The sequence below is a fragment of the Arachis duranensis genome, chromosome 1, assembly GCF_000817695.3.
Source record: "Arachis duranensis cultivar V14167 chromosome 1, aradu.V14167.gnm2.J7QH, whole genome shotgun sequence".
In the NCBI taxonomy this organism is placed as follows: Eukaryota; Viridiplantae; Streptophyta; class Magnoliopsida; order Fabales; family Fabaceae; genus Arachis; species Arachis duranensis.
The window spans coordinates 21,554,826-21,561,858 of NC_029772.3; the positions used below are offsets into that span (position 1 = coordinate 21,554,826).

Genomic DNA, 7,033 nt, shown 5'->3' on the forward strand with positions numbered 1-7,033 from the left:
TAATGTTGCTATCCCTAATGCTCCCAATGCTCCTGAGCAACATAGGAGAACACTTGGCTCCTACGCTGCTCCAAATCCTAACTTCTATGGCAATAGTACTATTGTCCCACCTGTGAATGCTAACAATTTTGAGTTGAAATCCTAGCTCATTACTTTGGTGCAACAAAACTGTTTGTTTCATGGACTCCCACAGGAAGACCCAAACTTGTTCATCTCTAATTTCCTGCAAATTTGTAATACAGTAAAGACTAATAGAGTCCATCCTGATATTTATTAGTTGTTGCTCTTTCCATTTGCTGTAAGGGACAGAGCCAAGTAGTGGTTTGATACACAATCCAAAGAGAGTCTTAATACATGGGATAATATGGTTAGCAAATTTCTGACTAAGTTCATTCTACCTTAGAGACTGACCAAGCTAAGAACTGATGTTTAGAAATTCAAGCAATAAGAGGGTGAATTTCTCTATGAAGCTTGGGAGAGATACAAGGTTATTCTCAGAAAGTGCCCTCCCGACATGTTTTTGGATTGGATTCAGTTATAAATTTTCTGCAGGAGGATTCCTTCATATGAAGAAAACTACTGAAGAGGCTCTAGAGTTGATTGAGATGGTTGCTAATAACCAATATTTGTATTCTTCTAAGAGGACTGTCGTGAGGAAAGGAGTCATGGAACTTGATGCTTGGGATATAGTTCTTGTTCAAAATAAAGCCATGTCTCAATAGATAAATGCTATTACTCAATACTCGGGTGGATTGCAAGTCTTAGTTATTAATACCCAAGATGTTTCTTATAACATGTGTGGTGGCTTTTCTCAAGGTGAGAACTATGACTATGGTCGATTTCTCCCTGAACATGTCCATTACATGGGCAATTCCTCTAGATCCCCTAATAATGATCATTTCTCCAAGACTTATAATCCAGGGTGGAAGAATCACCCAAATTTTGGGTGGAGAAATCAACCACAAAGACAACCGAACTTCAACAACAACACTTCTCCTTAGGGCAACTTTAATCAGAATAACTTCAATAACAGCCGTCAGTTTCAGCCCTCTCAATAATATCAAGCACCTTCTTATTCTCAAAAATCCTCTGACTTGGAATCTACGATTGAAGAGCTCCTCAAGAGTACTCATAGTTTCATGCAAGGAACCAGAGCTTCAATTAGAAACTTGGAGATTCAAATGGCTCAATTGAGCAAGAAAACATCTGAGAGGCCTCCTAATACCTTTTCCAGTAATATAGTGCCTAACCCAAAGGAACGGTGTAAGGCCATGCATCTAAGAAGTGGTAGGTAGCAGGGTCAGAAACAGAGGTTAATGAGGAGCCATTTGAAAAAAAAAAGCTCAAGAGGAGGCTAAAATAAATGAGGAAGACGCTCCTCCAAGACATTCGAACAATCCCTTTCCGGTTGATCTTGAGCAATATCTAATGAAGTATCCAATGTCTAAGTACAAGCCAAAAATACCATATCCTCAAAGGCTTCTAAAGGCATCCAGAGACAAGCAATTTTTAAAATTATTAAAGGTCTTCAGGAAGCTTCAAATCAACATTTCTTTTGTAGAGGCTCTTCAATAAATGCCTCTTTATGCCAAGTTTATGAAGGAATTGTTGACCAACAAGAGGAATTGAAAGAAAAGTGAAACCGTGGTGTTCAGCAAGAAATGTAGTGCTATTTTTCAGAAGGATCTCTCTGAGAAGATGCAAGATCCGGGAAGCTTCTTAATTTGTACCATTGATGATATTACTATTCAGAGGACATTATGTGATCTTAGAGCAAGCATCAATCTCATGTCACTTTCCTTGATGCAAAAGCTCCATATTGATGAGGTAAAACCCACCCGTATTTTTCTGTAACTTGTCAACCGTTCAATTAAATTTTCTCTTGGAGTTGATGAAAATTTACTAGTGAAAGTGGGACCTTTTAGTTTTCATGTTGATTTTGTTATACTGGATATGGAAGAGGACAAGAATATCTCTATTAATTTGGGGAGACCCTTTTTAGCTACAAGGAGAGCTCTTAGGCTACGTTTGTTTACAGAGATAGGACACTGAGACAAGGACACAGAGACACAAAATCGTGTTTGACAAAGAAGACATCGACAGAGACAATGTATCCAGGGACACTAGATTAGTGTATTTTGTGTCCATCCTGACAGGAAGGATACGGAGACACTAACAAGGGACACAACTTATTTTTCATTTTTCTTTCATTATTCTTGTTAATTTTTTATTATTATTATTTTCATCTTAAATTTTTTGAATGAAAAAAATGAGAATAAATTAGATTTTCATAATTTGTTCTAGTTTATCACCAAACAGGATACAAGAACACAAAATTTTGTGTCTTTGTCCTTTATGTCTTGTTCTCAATGTCTTGTCTTGTCCTGTTCTCAGAAACAAACGCAGTCTTATTGATGTGCAAAAGGGTGAGTTGACTTTGAAAGTCAATGAAGAAGAAGTTGTCCTTAATGTGCTTGAAGCTCTGCAATATCCTAGTGATTATGAGGGATGTATGAAAGTTGATCTTATTGAGCCATTGATTCAAGAGGTTTTTGAAGATGAAGAGCTTAATGGTATTTTAAAATCTCCTTCAGAGGATGGTTTGCTTAAAATTGATGATTCACCACCTCAAGAAAGGGAACCAAAAATGCTACTTAAGGAGGAAGAGCCATTGAAGCTTGAGTTAAAGCCCTTTCCTCCTTCTTTGAAGTATGCATTTTTAGGCGAGCATGATTCTTATCCAGTTATTATTAGCTCCTCTTTGAGGCATGAGGAAGAGGAAGCCTTGATTCAAGTGCTCAAGTGCCATAAAATAGCTCTTGGATGGACCATTGGTGATTTGAAAGGGATTAGTCTGACTAAGTGTATGCAAAAGATCTTACTTGAGGAGGATGCTAAACCGGTTGTGTAACCACAAAGGTGACTAAATCCAACCATGAAAGAGGTGGTCCAAAAAAAATTAATGAAGCTTTGAGAAACCGAGATAATTTATCCAATTTCTGACAAACCATGGGTGAATCCAGTGCAAGTGGTTCCCAAGAAAAGAGGTGTGATAGTGGTCAAGAATAAGAAGAATGAGTTTATCCCTACAAGAACCGTCACAGGGTGGCATATGTGCATTGATTACAGGAGGCTCAACACAGCAATAAGGAAGAACCACTTTCCTTTGCATTTCATTGTTAAGATGCTTGAGAGGTTAGCTGGATATGTATTTTATTATTTTTTGGAGGGTTATTCTGGCTATAATCAAATTGCAGTGGACCCTCAAGATGAAGAGAAGACAGAATTCACATGCCCCTTTGGTGTATTTGTTTACCGGAGGATGACGTTTGGACTGTGTAATACCCCAGCAACTTTTTAGAGGTGCATGCTTTCCATATTTTTTGACATGGTTGAAAAGTTTATTAAGGTATTTATATAGATGATTTTTCTGTATTTGGTAATTCTTATGATTTTTGCCTGAGACATCTTTCCTTGGTCTTGAAAGGGTGCCAAGAAACAAACCTTATTTTGAATTGGAAAAAATGTCATTTTATGGTAACTAAAGGTATTATTCTTGGGCACCATATTTCAAGTAAAGGAATACAGGTTGATAAAGCTAAGGTGGAGGTATTTGAAAATTACCACCACCCACTATTATAAAAGCAATCCGGAGTTTCTTAGGACATGTAGGATTTTATAGAAGACTTATAAATGATTTTTCTAAGATTACTAAGCATTTGAGCAACCTCTTGGTTGCGAACATTCCTTTTTATTTTGATGATAATTGTTTGCATGCTTTTGAGACTCTGAAAGCTAAGCTTGTCTCTGCTTCCATCATAGCTCCTCCTAATTGGGATTTACCGTTTGTATTGATGTGTGGTTCTAGTGATCATGCTATAGGAGCTGTCTTGGGACAGAGACAAGACAAGCTTGTGCACGTCATTTACTATGCTAGCCATTTGCTAAATGACGCGCAAAAGAATTACACAACTACAGATAAAGAGTTATTAGTTGTAGTTTATGCTTTTGATAAGTTTAGGTCCTATTTGATTAGTAAGGTTATTGTTTTTACTGACCATGCTGCTCTTAAGTACCTTCTAACCAAACAGGATACTAAACCAAGATTGATCAGGTGGGTGCTCCTTTTTTAGGAGTTTGATATTGAGATTAGAGATAGAAAAGGGTCAGAGAATCAAGAGGCTGACCATCTTTCCAGGATTGAGCCTGAAGAGGGAATGTAACAACCCACTCCTGTGACTGAGACCTTTTTATATGAGCAACTCTTCATGATTTAGAAGGCTCTATGGTTTGCAGATATTACAAATTTTAAGGCAATGAGGTTCATCCCCAAGAAGTACACAAAACAGCAAGTTAATAAGCTATTTAATGATGCCAAGTACTTCTTGTGGGAGGAACTTTACTTTTCAAGAGATGCTCATATATTATTATCCATTGTTGTGTTTCGAATGAAGAAACATAGTAGATTCTTTGGCATTGTGATGGTTCCGAGTACGGAGGCCACTTTGGTGGTGAGAGGACAACAACTAAGGTCCTTTAAAGTGGTTTTTTTATTTTTTGCCGGCTCTCTTTAGAGATGCTCAAAATTTTTTGAGGAACTGTGACAAGTGTCAAAGAGTTGAAAATCTTTCCAACAACCATGAGATGCCACAGCAAGAAATATTGGAGATTGAGTTACTTGATGTGCGGGGTATTGACTTCATGGGACATTTTCCACCCTTATACTCACACACTTACATTCTGATGGCAGTTGACTATGTGCCCAAGTGGGTGGAGGCAGTAGCTCTCCCCACTAATGATGCCAAAGTGGTGCTGAGCTTTCTTTAGAGATATATTTTCAGTCGGTTTGGTGTCCCCAGGACACTAATCAGTGATGGAGGAAGCCACTACTGCAATAAACAGCTAGATTCACTTCTTCAGAGGTATCGAGTCTGTCATAAAGTGGTAACCCCTTATCATCTCAGACAAGTGGACAAGGAGGTCTCTAATAGAAAACTCAAGAGGATTCTAGAAAAGACCGTTAGTGCTTCAAGGAAGGACTGGACTAAGAAGTTTGATGATGCCCTCTACGCATACCGGACAGCATTCAAGACTTCTAATTTCATGTCCTTATATCAGTTGGTCTATGGCAAGGACTGTCACTTGCCAGTGAAGTTAGAGCACAGATCATACTAGGCAACAAAGTTTCTGAACTTTGATGCCAAAGCTACAAAAGAAAATAGGCTCCTCCAATTGAATGAGCTTGATGAATTCAGAAAATTAGCTTATGAGCATGCCAAGCTCTATAAAGAGAAGACAAAGGTGTGGCATGACAAGAAGATAGCCACCAGAGCATTTGAGCCAGGCCAAAAAGTTTGATTGTTCAATTTAAGGCTCAAGCTCTTTCTCAAGAAGCTGAAGTCCCGGTGGTCAGAACCGTTTGTGGTTACCAGAGTGTTGTCATATGGTCATGTGGAGCTCCAAGAAGAAAACTCTGATAGGAGGTTCACTATCAATGGCCAGAGGTTAAAGCGCTATCTTGGAGGTGAGGTTGATCGTCAAAGGTCTGCTCATCTGCTGACTTAGTAGAGCTGACCGTCAAGCTAGTGACGTTAAAAAAGCGTTTGTTGGGAGGCAAACCAATCATCTATATCCTTAGATTTCCAATTTATTTTATATTTATTTGGTTTTATTTTCTTACAGTTTTCCTTCTTTTTATGTGTAGTTTGGTCATGCAAAGTGTTAAAAACAAGAACAAGAAGAATCAGAAGGGAGAACAGCGCACCCTAGGAGGGATTCCATTCGGGTGCCCCGGTGCTAAACGACAAAGCATGGCGTTTGGCACCAGGGGGCACAAAAATCAAGGAATGGTCAATGGATCCATGGCGCTAAACTTCCCGTCTTGGCGTTTAGCACCGAAGCGCACGCAATTCAAGAAGTTGCCACTGTCTCAGCGACATTTAGCACCAAGGGTGTTACAAAATTTGAAGTGATCTCTGTCTCAGTGGCGCTAAATGCCAGTAGCAGCGTTTAGCGGCAGGTATTCTTCCCAGAAAAATGAAAACACGCTACCGGCACTAAACGCCGAGCCTAGCATTTAGCGCCAGTAGCGCCTCTTGGTCTGACTCGAAAGGAGGTTTGAATTTGAAACAAATAAAGCCACGTGGGCCCCACCACCCCCTCATTCCCCAATCAGTTTTACCCCCTTTTTTTTCCATATTTCTCATTCCCAATCACCTCACCTTTCTAACCGTTACCCCTCTCCCCTCCCCCACCTAACCCAATTCATCACACTTCAATCCCCTTTCCTTCCCTATTCAATTTCATTAACTCTCCTTCCCCTTCCTTTCAACGTTACCCCCCTCCCTCCTATATATACAACCATTTTTACCACATCTTCCCCACCACAAAAATAACTCCTCCCACCTTCTTACTACTTCTTACTTCTCCTACCCCCCTTCTTTATTTGTTGTCACCACATTCCCTTTTTCTCCTCCATACTCCCTTTCTTCACTTTTCTTTTCCATCTCCTTTAAATCTTACCCTACCTTTTCATAAAAAAATTTTTTCTTTCTTTTTCGCCGCCCTTTCTCCATTATTCTTGTTCCTTTCTTTCTTTTACACTCCCTTTATTCCCTATTTTTTGTTGCTAAAGGACGAGCAAAATTTTTAAATTTGGTGTGGCCGCACCGCTTTCTTTTTATTTGAACATTACTTATAGTACCCAAGGGAGGAGAGTCCTCTTCTAAGAAGAGGAAAGAGAAGACTTATGTGACCAGCCCTACTTATGATGCTAGCCGGTTCAGTTCGAAAGTGCACAAAGAGCACTTTATCGAGATCACTAGTAAGAAGAAAGTGATCCCGGAGGTGCGATTTGACCTTAAGCTGGACGAGTATCCAGAGATTCCGATAGAGACTTAGAGGAGGGATAGGACACATTGTGTAACCCAGTAACTGAGGTGGGCCAACTGATGGTCCAAAAATTTTATGCCAATGCTTCGGTCATATACAAGCATGTGAAGGGCGTGAACCCTAGCACCATGAACTAACGCAC

At 39.5% G+C, this 7,033-nt stretch overlaps 1 non-coding gene across 1 annotated transcript; it reads right to left on the reverse strand.

The window, feature by feature from the left end:
• Positions 1 to 412: 412 nt before the first annotated feature.
• On the reverse strand, positions 413 to 520 carry LOC127743006 (small nucleolar RNA R71). Its single transcript, XR_008004336.1, has one exon. It is a non-coding gene; the product is annotated as a small nucleolar RNA R71 (small nucleolar RNA).
• Positions 521 to 7,033: the final 6,513 nt, after the last annotated feature.